Source organism: Salmo trutta, chromosome 9 (assembly GCF_901001165.1).
Source record: "Salmo trutta chromosome 9, fSalTru1.1, whole genome shotgun sequence".
NCBI classification, from domain to species: Eukaryota; Metazoa; Chordata; class Actinopteri; order Salmoniformes; family Salmonidae; genus Salmo; species Salmo trutta.
Genome location: NC_042965.1, coordinates 30,686,176 through 30,701,446, shown reverse-complemented (window position 1 = coordinate 30,701,446; position 15,271 = coordinate 30,686,176).

The following is a 15,271-nucleotide window of genomic DNA, read 5'->3' as shown; positions in this document are numbered from 1 at the left end:
ATAAGAACATTAAACATTCAGAACACTGTTGGAGTAAATTTACATAATTACCCTCAATGAGATTACTGAAAGGTACAAAGGTTTCTCTTTGCTAATACAATACAGTGAAAAGAATCACCATTCATCAACAACGTTTCACTCCCTTTGAATGGATGCTATCAGTGAATAAAAGGCTCATTAACATTTGATTATATTACCATGGAGAGTTGATAAGGCAAATTTTTTTGGATCCCTCTATTAATTTGACGTAATTCAACAGACATTAATTGGTTAATCAAAATCCCTAGCTCAGAGAATGGAAGGTTTGGGATTTTAGCTCCCCTTGGACTAACCTCCAGATACACAAACAATAATTTAGCACATATGCCCATACCCCACTGGCCGTAGCCTACGTTTCAGGAAATTGATTAATATGTACATCACACCTTATGTATGAATTTTGAAAAATAATAGTCTTCTTACACTCTGAATGCAGGCTAGACCGTGAAGTAGCTAAGACTAGTAAAAAATGATAAGATACACACTGATCAACTGGCTTTCTGCTGTCTCCATGGAAACATGTGATAAACCCAAATCCAGGCAAGAAGTGATAAAAGCCTTTTAGAATAGAACAACAATCCCTATAGCGGCAGTACTTCAATACAGTACATCAAGAGAATGCAATGGGGGAAATGGACCAGATAAATGTAAACTTAGAAATATAACCAAGAAACACAACATTTTGTCATGAGATGCATGTATAATTTAGTAAAGGGCTTCACATATGTATATTATTGTTTTGATAAACCAAAACATGAACAAAAATGTGCACTGAAGAGGCTATGGCCCATGTCTGAGTGGGAATACTGACTGAAGACACACTAGTGGGAGAGTACACTGACTACATTCCTTACCTTTTCACCGTTATTTTCCTGTAAGTTTTGGCCACAGAAATTCCTATGTTTGCTATGTGAACACTGTCATCATCCCTGACAGACAGATCCCATCCTCCCAGACCATATTTGTCTGACATTTGCACCAGGTGTCTTACCGATCATACATGGCCTCTTTTGATTTTTCCCTCCACCCCTGGGTTGCAAATGATCAGATTGCCTTGCTGACATTTCACGTGGTCAGTCTAGATGCTACACCTGACCTTTCTAGCTCTCCTTGCCGTTCAGCCTCCTGGGTTTCCACACATACAGCTTTCAATATATTTACTGAACCAGCCATATATGAATGAAAGGTTTAGATATTTCACATCTTGTTGACATTGGCCAGACTTATAAAACATTCCTTTCCACTTTTGTCGATGAGCACCACTTATACATTTGTTGGGGGGTGATCCCTGAAGTGCTCTTCAAAAACAGACATGACCAGGCAGGCTCAACACCACCATGCAGGCACATCATGGCAGCATCTCAAATAGCACCCTATTCCCTATATAGTGCACTACTTTTGACCATGGCCCATATGGTTCTCGTCAAAAGTTGTGCACTATATAGGGAACAGGGTGTCATTTGAGATGCACATCATGGCTGCCCTCCCCACACACCACTTCACGGGCCAGTCTCTGCGGTGGCTAGAGGGCTAAGGATGACAAACTGGCCGAGGGTGATTACTCACCTGCTTGGCCTTCCCCCACTGTGACCTTGGCCAAAGGTTTTGTAAATCAGGCAGCGTTCACTTCCTACACTTGGGTGAGCATTGACTTTCAGCTGACAGGGCACCTCTCCATAGCAGAGCTGCTGCCTCTGTCTTCAGCTCTTTTGTAGGCTCACGGATCAATTTCCAAATTATATATTTTTTTTTTTACTTAGTCGGGGTCTCAACTTACTGTTAGAATAGTAGAATAAAGAAGGTGAAATTTCGAAAATGGTTGGGCATCCGCTGTTGTTCTCTTATTCAATTAGCCCTTGTCAGCTATGTTTTCTTGGATTGGTAAATGAGTCTAATGGCCAGCTTTGTAAACTTGTAGTAATCATGGTTGAATTACCGAACGGTGGCCCCCATTGAGCATCAGATATCATATTAAAAACTGCAAACATTTGTCTCCACCTTATGGTAAGAATTGCAGGCCATTTTTTGTGGCGCCCACCTCCATCAAAGTTGTCCATCCCTGGTCTACAGCCTAGACTTGATCCGCTGCTCCTTCAGGAATTGGAAATAATTGTCTATATTAGGGGTAATGGATTCATTCAACAGACCTCTATGAAATCCAAGAAGTACATTTCCATTTGGACAATCTCTAAATATTTAGCTTTTGCTATTCGCAAGGCTGGTCGGTTTTACAGAATTTATCATATGCCATCCATGGTCGGCCCATAAAGATGTAAAGAGATCAACTTTGTGTCTGTGCCATTATGGCGTCTGTGGCAGTTTGGGCAGCGCCATTAAGATATTCTGCATGTTAAAGTAGTCAATTGTATTTTTTTTTGTTGAAAAAGGTGTAAAGCTGATATTGGTGATTCATCGCCACCTGGATTGCGGGAATCCTGAATCAACTCTTGTCTATCATTTATTCATTGTGGCCACTAGATGGCGGTAATATATCTTAAAGCCATTTACAAATCATACAACCCAATTTGAAGATTAAGACAACGCTCTGATCATTGGCTGATCGCTCCCAACCTATAGGATTCCTCACCCAGTTGACTACTCTAAAATGTTGGAAGCCCATTAATGGCAATGTCTATGCTAAAACAGGTCCTTTCCAAATAGAGTACATCTCTATGGGTTGGCCTTGAAGTTGTAGGGGACACCTTTTTTAATTTAACCAGGCAAGTCAGTGAAGAACAAATTCTTATTTACAATGACTGCCTACCCCAGGCAAAACAGGGCTAATTGTGCACCACCCTATGGGACTCCCAATCATGGCCAGTTATGATACAGCCGGGAATCAAACCAGGGTCTGTAGTGACACCTTTAACACAGAGATGCAGTGCCTTAGACCACTGCGCCACTCGGGAGCCCAATGTAAACACCTATGGTGTCTTTGAGTCAATATCCCCATTGAAATTCTTTACACAAGTCAGCCCGCAGTAAATAAGCAAGGGTAGTTGCTTGGGACCCACTTAATAAAACAGAAAGACAAACTCATGCATCAGAGCACATTATGGTTATCAACCTCCCACGGTTTTTTGTTGTTGCTGAAATTATGGAGCAGGAATCTGATTTGGAAGGACCATAACTTATTTTCTTGCTAAATAAAGCACATTCAGAATCACATTAACAGAAAACATAAATATTATTGTAGCAGTTGTGGCCATGTGTGGAAATTCATGCCTGAATTCCCCAGGTCATAAAGTGTTTAAGGCTAAGTCCATGCAACACAATTGGCCTAGTGATTAGATTTGATCTTAGTATGTAAACTGTACATGAATACAATAAAGATTCTTACAAATATTCAGGGTAGTGAAACACTCACAACTGCTTAACTTTAAAACTACAGAATGTTTCCATGCTACACTAATGAACCAAGAAGCAAAGTGCAAAGAAAGGGGAAAGAGGAGCACTGCACCCTCTCCAGTAGCTAAGGTTAACCCATATGAAAAAGTTTCCGCATGAAGGATTGTTAGATAAAATGAAGGAGGAAGGCACTGTTTATACAATCCACCAAGATTTATGGCCAAGGCACAACATAAAGTAAAATAGTTTATCTCAGGCCTAACATCATGAAACTTGGAAGTGTGACTGCCATTATTCTGTCTGGAAGTCTCCAATCGTCCTCATTTTGCATTCATTCAGCTCAGGCATTACAAATTCTGTAACCACATATCCATGAATTATAATTCACATAATAATTCACATTTCCTGTTACTGCAGGATTATTTTCCTGCTGTAGCAAACTGGCTCAAATAAGATCCTACATCTGTATTCGATCTGCCAATCTTTCAAGGCTATTTTGCTCCAGCCTGAAAGGACTGGCTGAAGTCGATTTCACTTAATTTAGCCAGTAAGCTATAGCAATAGGCAATATGTTTTTCGCCTATTCTCTCTTACACACTGGCATATTTATTTTAGGACATGTCTAAAACAAATCCATCTCTCTTCTTGTTTCTTCCTATCCTCAGGATAGCCTTACTTGTCTTACAAATCAAAACAACCCAATTAGCTATTGAAACTGATTTAGTATAAGTTTTTTATTGTAAATGATGTATAGTTTCATTAGTTGTTGCCTTAGAAAACCTGTGAAACTTTTAAACCATGCTATTTCTGTATATGCTTGACCAATTACCAGGCCCTACCTTTGGGAACATTGAAAGTCTATGAACTGCTGAAGTGTGTGTGTGTGTGTGTGGGGGGGGGGGGGGGGGGGGGGGGGGGGGGGGGGACGGGGGGGGGGGGGGGTTACGTATGTGTGTGTGAACGATTACATCAAAAGAGGTCAGCCACAGTAGAAAAGAGATCCTTCTCACTGGTAGAGGGCAGAGAATTAGCACATAGCCAGTGGCTATCAATTTGGTCTTTTTAATCAGTCCTATTGTGTCAATGGAAAAAATGAACAGGGGCTACCTAGACCAGCCTGCATCCAGAGATGACTCATGGCATAGATGAAGGAGCCGGGAGGCCTATGGTTGTGTCTCAGTTGGCGTGACCAGGGTGCCATTTGGGATGAGCACTGTCTTTGGCTTGTTCCCTGTCACTGTCTTTTCAGAGGGACATTTTATTTAGGATCTGCATGTAACATGGCAATGATTTCCAGCCACCAGCTATCAGCAATAACTGGAAGAAGGAATGGACTTCCCACATCAGAAGTTAGAAGCTACTAAAATGACAGTGGCATCTTCCAAATCTAAGAGATACACTATGCAGCATGTGTCCACTCATGCTGTATCTGCTGGAGCAATGTTGACGTTAACGTCATCTCTCTTCTCACCCCCACACCTTCACTCTCCCTACCTCATTTTCAAGCTCACAAATGTCAAGACTGTCTCTGTACAGTAGTTCATCCATGTCTCTCTCTCATCTTGACTCTCACCACAAACCAAATGTGTGATAAGTCCACTTTTCCATTGATGTGCCAACCAGGGTGACCTTGAGAATATATGGGAAGTGGTATCAATCATTGGATGCTTCCTGGGCGCTAGCTGGCTGCGTCTCAAAGGGAACCCTGTTTCTTCTTTGGTGCACTACTTTTGCCTTGGTCCTGGTCAAAAGTAGTGCACTACATAGGGAATAGGGTGCCATTTGGGGACGCACCTCTGTCATGGAGTTGATCCTGGACGATGGATGTCCTATTGGGTGCCAGTTACTGTAGGTCACAGCAGGTGGAGTAGGAGAAATACATGGAGGACGGCCACCTGCTTGCCATCTACCCACCTGCCATGAAACGCTGATTCATCACACTTACGTTCACAAATTGAACGGCTTGAATTAAATGCCCTGCATTTGACTTTCTATGTAACTAAACTGGAATGTCTGTCAACAAAATTAAGTTTACATATTAAACGGCTCAACAAAGAGCATGAATTAAATGCCCTACATTTTAAGTTTTTATGTAAAAAAAAATAGTCAAATAGTCTGTCAAATGGTTTATTACAATACATTTAAGGAATACACTGAATGTACAAAACATTAGGAACACCTGTTCTTTCCATGACAGACTGACCAGGTGAACGCTGTGATCCCTTATTGATGTCACCACTTCAATCAGTGTAGATTAAAGAGAGGAGAGCGGTTAAAGAAGGATTTTTAAGCCTTGAGACATGAATTGTGTATGTGTGCCATTCAGAGAGTGAATGGGCAAGACAAAAAATGTAAGTGCCTTTGAACAGGGTATGGTAGTAGGTGCTAGGTGCACCGGTTTGAATGTGTCTAGAACTGCAACGCTGATGGGTTTTTCGTGATCAACGGTTTCCTGTGTGTATCAAGAATGGCCCACCACCCAAAGGACATCTAGCCAACTTGACAACTGTGGGATGCTTTGGAGTCAACTTGGAACAGCATCCCTGTGGAACGCTTTCGCCACCTTGTAGAGTCCATGCCCCAACGAATTGATTCTGTTCTAAGGGCAAAAGGGGTTGAAACTCAATATTAAGAAGGTGTTCCTAATGTTTTGTACACTCATTGTACAACAAAGCCATGGTAACAAGCATTTGCCAGTAATTTGAAGTGGAACTATAGAGGGTGGAATGAGGGATACCTGACGAGACTATGTCAGAGTATCAAGGCACAAGGCAAGACCCAGATGCAGACACAGGAGGCAGATGGTTGGAGTCCTACAATGTTTATTAATCCAAAGGGGTAGGCAAGAGAATGGTTGTGGACAGGCTAAAGGTCAAAACCAGTTCAGAGTCCAGGAGGTACAGAATGGCAGATAGGCTCATGGTCAAGGCAGGCGGAATGGTCAGGCAGGCGGGTTCAAAGTCCTGAAACAGGCAAGGGTCAAAACCGGGACGACTAGAAAAAGGAGAATGCAAAAAGCAGGAGAACGGGAAAACGGCTGGTTGACTTGGAAACATGCAAGACAAACTGGCACAGAGACAGGAAACACAGGGATAAATACACTGGGGAAAACAAGCGACACCTGGAAGGGGTAGAGACAATAGCGAGGACAGGTGAAACAGATCAGGGTGTGACACAGAGAGTGGATAAATCACCTCTACCCTCTATTCTATTGGCCAGCTTGCAATCACTGGATGTGCTCCATTTGAGACTATCCTAGCAACGAGATCTGAAGAACTGTAATATCCTATGTTTCTCTGAGTTATGGCTGAACAAGGACATGGTAAATATAAATCTAGCTGGTTTATCCATATATCGACAGGACAGAACGGCTGCACCGGGGAAGCTCAGAGGAGGAAGTTTGTGTCTCTTTGTTAACAACTGGTGCACAATCTGTAATATTAAGGAAGTTTTGAGGTTCTGCTCGCCTGATAAGCTATAGACCACACTATTTATCATAAGATCTTAGTGGTCATCTATATTTTTCGTAGCTGTCTATTTACCATCAAAATCCGATGTTGGCACTAAGACCGCACTCAACGAGCTGTATAGGGCCATAAGCAAACAAGAAAATGCTCACCCAGAGGCAGTACTCCTAGTGGCCAGTGACTACAATGCAGGAAAACTAAAAACTGTTTTACCTAATATCTACCAGCATGTCACCTGTGCAACTAGGGATAAAAACACCTTTAAGCCACACCTTTACGCCACACCTCTACACCTTTCACCTTTACTCCACACACAGAGATGAATACAAAGCTCTCCATCGCCCTCCATTTGGCAAATCTGACCATAATTTTATCCTTCTGATTCCTGCTTACAAGCAAAAACTCAAACAGGAAGTACCAGTGATGCGCTCAATATGGAAGTGGTCAGATGAAGCTACAAAACTGTTTCACTGGCACATACTGGAATATGTGAGGTGATTCATCCAATGGCATTGAGGAGTTTCTCAAATCAGTCACTATGCTTGGGCGGTATACTGTATATACCGTATACTGGGGTATTTAGAAATAGCCACAGGATGGTTTTTCAATACCGTTGAAACTATTTCTTTCAATACCATTTAAGTGGAACACTAGTTACTTTAATAATGCCACTTTAATAATGTTTACATATCTTGCATTACTCATCTCATATGTGTATATACTGTATTTTATACCATCTATTGCATTTTGTCTGTGCCGCTCGGTCATTGCTCATCTATATTTATATGGATATATTCTTATTCCATTCCTTTACTTAGGTTTGTGTGTGTTAGGTAGTTGTTGTGGAATTGTTAGATATTGCTGCACTGTCGGAACTAGAAGCACAAGCATTTCGCTACACTCGCAATAACATCTGCTAACCATGTGTATGTGACCAATAAAATGTGATTTGATTTTGAAGTAAGTACCTACAGTCAACTTGTGCTAAGCGTTAGGAGATAACGCAGATCTCGTTCTTATTTCACCTGTCACATTATTTTACAATTATGACGCATACGTAGTGCCCCAGAACATCCAGTGACATGTTTGTAAATAGCACAACAGAAGAAAGCATGAGCAGGTGAGTCCAGTTGTGTATTGACAGGGGTCGCAGTTTATATTGAAAGTGAAGTGTTTATTTTGTTTCAATAGAGTCATCTGGGACGTGCAACTATAGTTTTCCTAAACATAAAATACATTAGTGCAACATATTCGGCAGAAAACAGATTACTTTTCATCAGATGACAACAGAAATGCAATGCTATTTGGATAGTAGCCACACAAATAAATGAAAAAGCAAGGTCTTTTTTTGCAAAAACAATGCATGGCCATAATATTTATAATTGTAAGCCTATCATAGAAAGAATGTAGCCAGCTACATTCCCTAATGTTTTGCTTAAAGTTAATATTCAATTTTAACAGAGAAAAATAGGATTGCTACACAGAGAAAAGTACCAGAGAAAGTAGCTACACATCAGTCCGAGCGCTGTCTGCTGATAGAATTCCCGTTTGTGAATTCTCATCTGAGTTTAGAAGTGCAACTGATGCACAAAATTAGTCTGATGCTGAGCAGAAATTACAAGCATTTTTGATCTGCATTTACAAGACACAACAAGATATTTCTTGTGTTTATTCTTTTTTCCTATGTGAAAAACACAGATTTTTTTGTAAACACAACCCCTATCTAATTAAGTGGCTGAATTAATAAGTTGATGGGGCATCATATTGTATTATCTTTCTGCCGTGTTTGAGAAGTCAAAGCCCTTTGGATTAGTTATTTGTACAGCTGCCACTGCTATCTTGCTTCCTTATGTTTTTTTCTCCTCTCTGTTCATGAGCAGGCAGGCAGGCCCTTTGCCCTACCGTCTCTAGACTCCACAAAGACACAACGTGTACACATGCTGATGGAGAGCCAATACTGCATGCGTCAAAACATTGTTAATTTCCACAATGTCTCTCGTTCACATTCACTTCTAAACGACCAAACTCACCAAAATGACATTCGGTAGCTCCTACCTAAAATGCCTTTGGAAAGTATTCAGACCCCTTGACTTTTTCCACATTTTGTTACGTTACAGCCTTATTCTAAAATAGATTAAATAAATACACATTCTCAGCAATCTACACACAATACCCCATAATGACAAAGCAAAAACTGATATTTAGAAATGTTTGCTAATTTATTACAAATAAAATAAACATATCTTTTAGATAAGTTTTCAGATCCTTTGCTATGAGACTCGAAATTCAGCTCAGGTGCATCCTGTTTCCATTGATCATTCAGATGTTTCTACAACTTGATTGGTGTAACGAGTGCGCGGAGAGTTGGTAAGCAAGTACAGGGAGTGAGTGTTTTAATAAATAAACAAAACAATAAACACGAAACACAAACAACGCACCGACATGAAACAGAGTCAATAACACCTGAGGAAAGAACAAAGGGGAGTGACAGATATAGGGAAGATAATCAAGGAGGTGATGGAGTCCAGGTGAGTGTCATGAGGCGCAGGTGCGCGAGACGATGGTGACAGGTGTGCGGGAAAATCAGCAGCCTGATGACCTAGAGGCCGGAGAGGCAGTATAAGTGACAATTGTCCACCTGTGGTAAATTCAATTGATTGTCTATATGAGGTCCCACAGTTGACAGTGCATGTGAGAGCAAAAACTAAACCATGAGGTTGAAGGAATTGTTCGTAGAGCTCCGAGACAGGATTTGGTCGAGGCACAGATCTGGGGAAGGGTACCAAAACATTTCTGCAGCATTGAAGGGCCCCAAGAACACAGAAGCCTCCATCATTCTTAAATGGAAGAAGTTTGGAACCACCAAGACTCTTCCTAGAGCTGGCTGCCTGGCCAGACTGAGCAATCGGGGGAGAAGGACCTTGGTCAGAGATGTGACCAAGAACCCAATGGTCACTCTGACAGAGCTCCAGAGTTCCTGTGTGGAGATAGGAGAACCTTCCAGAAGGACAACCATCTCTGCAGCACTCCACCAATCAGGCCTTTATGGTAGAGTGGCCAGACAGAAGCCACTCCTCAGTAAAAGGCACATGACAGCCTGCTTGAAGTTTGCCAAAATTGCACCTAACGACTCAGACCATGAGAAACAAGATTCTCTGGTCTGATGAAACCAAGATTGAACTATTTGGCCTGAATGCCAAGCGTCATGTCTGGAGGAAACCTGGCACCATCTTTACTGTGAAGTATGGTGGTGGCAGCATCATGCTGTGGGGATGTTTTGCAGCGGCAGGGACTGGGAGACTAGTCGGGATCGAGGGAAAGATGAACAAAGTACATCCTTGATGAAAACCTGCTCCAGAGCGCTCAGGACCTCAGACTGCCGCGAAGGTTTTCCTTCCAACAGAATAACAACCCTAAGCACACAGCCAAAACAACACAGGAGTGGCTTCGAGACAAGTCTTTGAATGTCCTTGAGTGGCCCAGCCAGAGCACGGACTTGAACCCTACCGAACATCTCTGGAGAGACCTCAAAATCGCTGTGCAGCAATGCTCCCCATCCAACCTGACAGAGCTTGAGAGGATCTGCAGAGAAGAGTGGGAGAAACTCCCGAAATACAGGTGTGCCAAGCTTGTAGCATCATACCCAAGAAGACTTGATACTGTAATCGCTGCCAAAGGTGCTTCAACAAAGTATTGAGTAAAGGTTCTGAATACTTACTGTATGTAAATATCAATATTTATATAATTTTTTTAAATAGCAAACATTTCAAAAACCTGTTTTTGCTTTGTCATTATGTGGTATTGTGTGTAGATTGATTTGGAGGAAAAAACTATTTAATACATTTTAGAATAAGGCTGTAACAAAACAAAATGTGGAAAAAGTCAAGGAGTTTGAATACTTTCCGAAAGCAATGTATATATGGATAACTTTATGAGCTGGATTACCTGTCTTTGCAATGCATTTATTGTCGTTTGCGCTCGTTAGCATATTTAGCTAGCAGCCTCCATGGAAATTCGCTATTACCTGTGCTAATTTTTCTAGCAATCTGGTAATAGACGCCCAATGACTGATTTTTGCGGGGGGTTTTGGCACCCCATTGTGTACTAAACTGGTAATACTGTAAACACCAGGGTGAGAGAAGGACGGTATGAAAATCTGGATACAGCCCAACCCTATCAGTAAAAGTCTTCATTATTAAGAGCATCAACGGCATTGTCCCCACAGTGACTTTACGTACGTACTTATCCCAACCATAAACCAGGCAACATCCGCACAAAGACTAGAGCAGCTGTTTTCAAGGCAAGGAGCGGGACACTATAAAAAACGCTTATAAAAAAAATCTTGCTACACTATTTGACGAACCATCAAACAGGCAAAGTGTCAATTTAGGAACAAGATTGAATCCTACTACACCTGCTCTGATACTCGTCGGATGTTTTAGTTTTTTTATTTCACCTTTATTTAACCAGGTAGGCCAGTTGAGAACAAGTTGTCATTTACAACTGCGACTTGGCCAAGATGATAAAGCAAAGCAGTGCGACAAAAACAACAGCAGAGTTACACATAAACATACAGTCAAAAACACAATAGAAAAATCTATGTACAGTGTGGGCAAATGTAGAAGATTAGGGGGGTAAAGCAATAAATAGGCCATAGAGGCAAAATAATTACAATTTAGCATTAATACTGGAGTGATAGATGTGCAGATGATGATGTGCAAGTAGAGATACTTGGGTGCAAAAGAGCAAAAATAGAAATTACAAAATGGGGATGAGGTAGTTGGGTGTGCTATTTACAGATTGGCTGTGTACAATAATCGGTAAACTGCTCTGACAGCTGATGGTTAAAGTTAGAGAGATATCCAGCTGCAGTGATTTTTGCAATTTGTTCCAGTCATTGGCAGCAGAGAACTGGAAGGAAAGGTGGCCAAAGCAGGTGTTGGCTTTGGGGGTGACCAGTGAAATATACCTGCTGGAGCGTGTGCTACTGGTGGGTGTTGCTATGGTGACCAGTGAGCTGAGATAAGGCGGGGCTTTACCTAGCAAAGACTTATAGATGACCTGGAGCCAGTGGGTTTGGCGACGAGTATGAAGCAAAGGCCAGCCAATGACAGACTACCAGCTTTGGTGACAGACTACATCCATTTTGCTGAGTAGAGTGTTGGAGGCTATATTGTAAATGACATCGCCAAAGTCAAGGATCGGTAGGATAGTCAGTTTTACGAAGGTATGTTTGGCAGCATGAATGAAGGATGCTTTGTTGCGAAATAGGAAGCCGATTCTAGATTTCATTTTGGATTGGAGATGCTTAATGTGAGTCTGGAAGGAGAGTTTACAGTCTAACCAGACACCTAGGTATTTGTAGTTGTCCACGTATTCTAGGTCAGAACCGTCCAGAGTAGTGATGCTAGTCAGGCGGGCGGGTGCAGGCAGAAATCGGTTGAAGAGCATGCATTTAGTTTTACTAGCATTTAAAAGCAGTTGGAGGCCATTGAAAGGGTGTTGTATGGCATTTAAGCTCGTTTGGAGGTTTGTTAACACAATATCCAAAGAAGGGCCAGATGTATACAGAATGGTGTCCTCTGCATAGAGGTGGATCAAGGAATCACCCGCAGCAAGAGCAACATCATTGATATATACAGAGAAAATAGTCGGCCTGAGAATTGAAGCTTGTGGCACACCCATAGAGACTGCCAGAGGTCCAGACAACAGGCCCTCCGATTTGACACACTGAACTCTATCAGAGAAGTAGTTGGTGAACCAGGCGAGGCAGTCATTTGAGAAACCAAGGTTGTTGAGTCTGCCGATAAGAATGCGGTGATTGACAGAGTCGAAAGCCTTGGCCAGGTCGATGGATACGGCTGCACAGTAATGTTATCTATGGCTGTTATGATATCGTTTAGGACCTTGAGCGTGGCTGAGGTGCACCCATGACCAGCTCAGAAACCAGATTGCATAGTGGAGAAGGTACGGTGGCATTCGAAATGGTCGGTTATCTGTTTGTTAACTTGGCTTTCGAAGATTTTAGAAAGGCAGGGCAGGATGGATATAGGTCTATAACAGTTTGGGTCTAGAGTGTCTCCCCCTTTGAAGAGGGGGATGACTGCGGCAGATTTCCAGTCTTTGGGGATCTCAGACGATACGAAAGAGGTTGAACAGTCTCGTAATAAGGGTTGCAACCATTTTGAAAGAGAGGGTCCAGATTGTCTAGCCCAGCTGATTTGTGGGATCCAGATTGTGCTGCTCTTTCAGAACATCAGCTGTCTGAATTTGGATGAAGGAGAAGCGGGGGGGAGGGGGCTGCAGAGCTGTTGGCCGGGGTAGGGGTAGCCAGGTGGAAAGCATGGCCAGCCATAGAAAAATGCTTATTGAACTGATCGATTATCGTAGATTTATCGGTGGTGACAGTGTTTCCTAGCCTCAGTGCAGTGGGCAGCTGGGAGGAGGTACTCTTATTCTCCATGGACTTTAGTGTCCCAAAACCTTTTGAAATTAGTGCTACAAGATGCAAATTTCTGTTAGAAAAAGCTAGCCTTAGATTTCCTAACTGACGGTGTATATTGGTTCCTGACTTCCCTGAAAAGTTGCATATCGCGGGGGCTATTCGATGCTAATGCTGAACACCACAGAATGTTTTTGTGCTGGTCAAGGACAGTTAAGTCTGGGTTGAACCAAGGGCTATATCTGCTCTTAGTTCAACATTTTTTGAATTGGGGAATGCTTATTTAAGATGGTGAGGAAAGCACTTTTAAAGAGCAACCAGGCATCTTCTACTGACGGGATGAGGTCAATATCCTTCCAGGATACACGGGCCAGGTTGATTAGAAAGGCCTGCCCGCTGAAGTGTTTTAGGGAGCGTTTGACTGTGATGAGGGGTGGTCGTTTGACTACGGACGAAGGCAATGAGGCAGTGATCACTGAGATCCTGGTTGAAGACAGCAGAGGTGTATTTAAAGGGCAAGTTGGTCAGGATAATATCTAAGAGGGTGCCTATGGTTATGGATTTAGTGTTGTACCTGGTAGGTTCCTTGATCATTTGTGTGAGATTGAGGGCATCTATCTTAGATTGTAGGACGGCCGGGGTGTTAAGCATATCCCAGTTTAGGTCACCTAACAGTACAAATTCTGAAGATAGATGGGGGTTAATCAATTCACATATGGTGTCCAGGGCACAGCTGGGGGTTGATGGGAAGTCTATAACAAGCGGCAACGGTTTCTGGAAAGGTGGATTTTTTTTAAAGTAGAAGCTCGAATTGTTTGGGCACAGACCTGGATAGCAAGACAGAACTCTGCAGCCTTTCTCTGCAGTAGATTGCAACTCCACCCCCTTTGGCAGTTCTATCTTGTCAGAAAATGTTGTAGCTGGGGATGGAAATTTCTGGATATTTGGTGGCCTTCCTAAGCCAGGATTCAGACATGGCTAGGACATCAGGGTTGGTGCAGTGTGCTAAAGCAGTGAATAAAACAAACTTAGGGAGGAGGCTTCTGATGTTAACATGCATAAAACCAAGGCTTTTATGGTTACAGAAGTCAACAAATGAGAGCACCTGGGGAATAAGAGTGGTGCTGGGGACTGCAGGGCCTGGGTTAACCTCTACATCAACTGAGGAACAGAGGAGGAGTAGGATAATGGTACGGCTAAAGGCTATAAGAACTGGTCGTCTAGTGCTTTCGGAACCAAGAGTTAAAGGAGCAGATTTCTTGGCGTGGAATAATAGATTGAAGGCATAATGTACAGACAAGGGTATGGTAGGATGTGAGTACAATGGAGGTAAACCTAGGCATTGAGCGACGATGAGAGAGTTTTTGTTTCTAGAGGCACCAGTTAAGCCAGGTGAGGTCACTGCATGTGTGGGGGGTGGGACAAAGGGCTGTCTAAGGCATATTGGGCAGGGATGGGGGCTCTACATTGAAATAAGACAATAATAACTAACCAAAACAGCAATAGACAAGGCATATTGACATTAGGGAGAGACGTGTAGCCGACTGATCATAGGTTCCAATGAGTAGCAATAGGTGAGTCAGGGAGCCGTTCAGTAATCGCTACTATGCTAGGCGAACTAGAGACACAGCGATTCAGACAGCTAGCGGACCGGGGCTAGCAGATGGGCCTTCGGCGACGTCGCAACGGAAGAGCCTGTTGAAACCACCTTGGACGATTATGTCGGCAGACCAGTCGTGATGGATCGGCGGGGCTCTGTGTCGGCAGTAAAGGGTCCAGGCCATTTGGCAAAAGAGGTATTGTAGCCCAAGAATTAGCTGGTAGACCTCTTCAGCTAGCCGGGAGATGGGCCTAACTCAAGGCTAACTGGTGCTTGCTTCGGGACAGAGACTTTAGCCAGGTGTAGCCACTCGGATTGCAGCTAGCTAGCTGCAATGATCCGGTGTAAAGGTTCAGAGCTTGCAATAGGAATCCT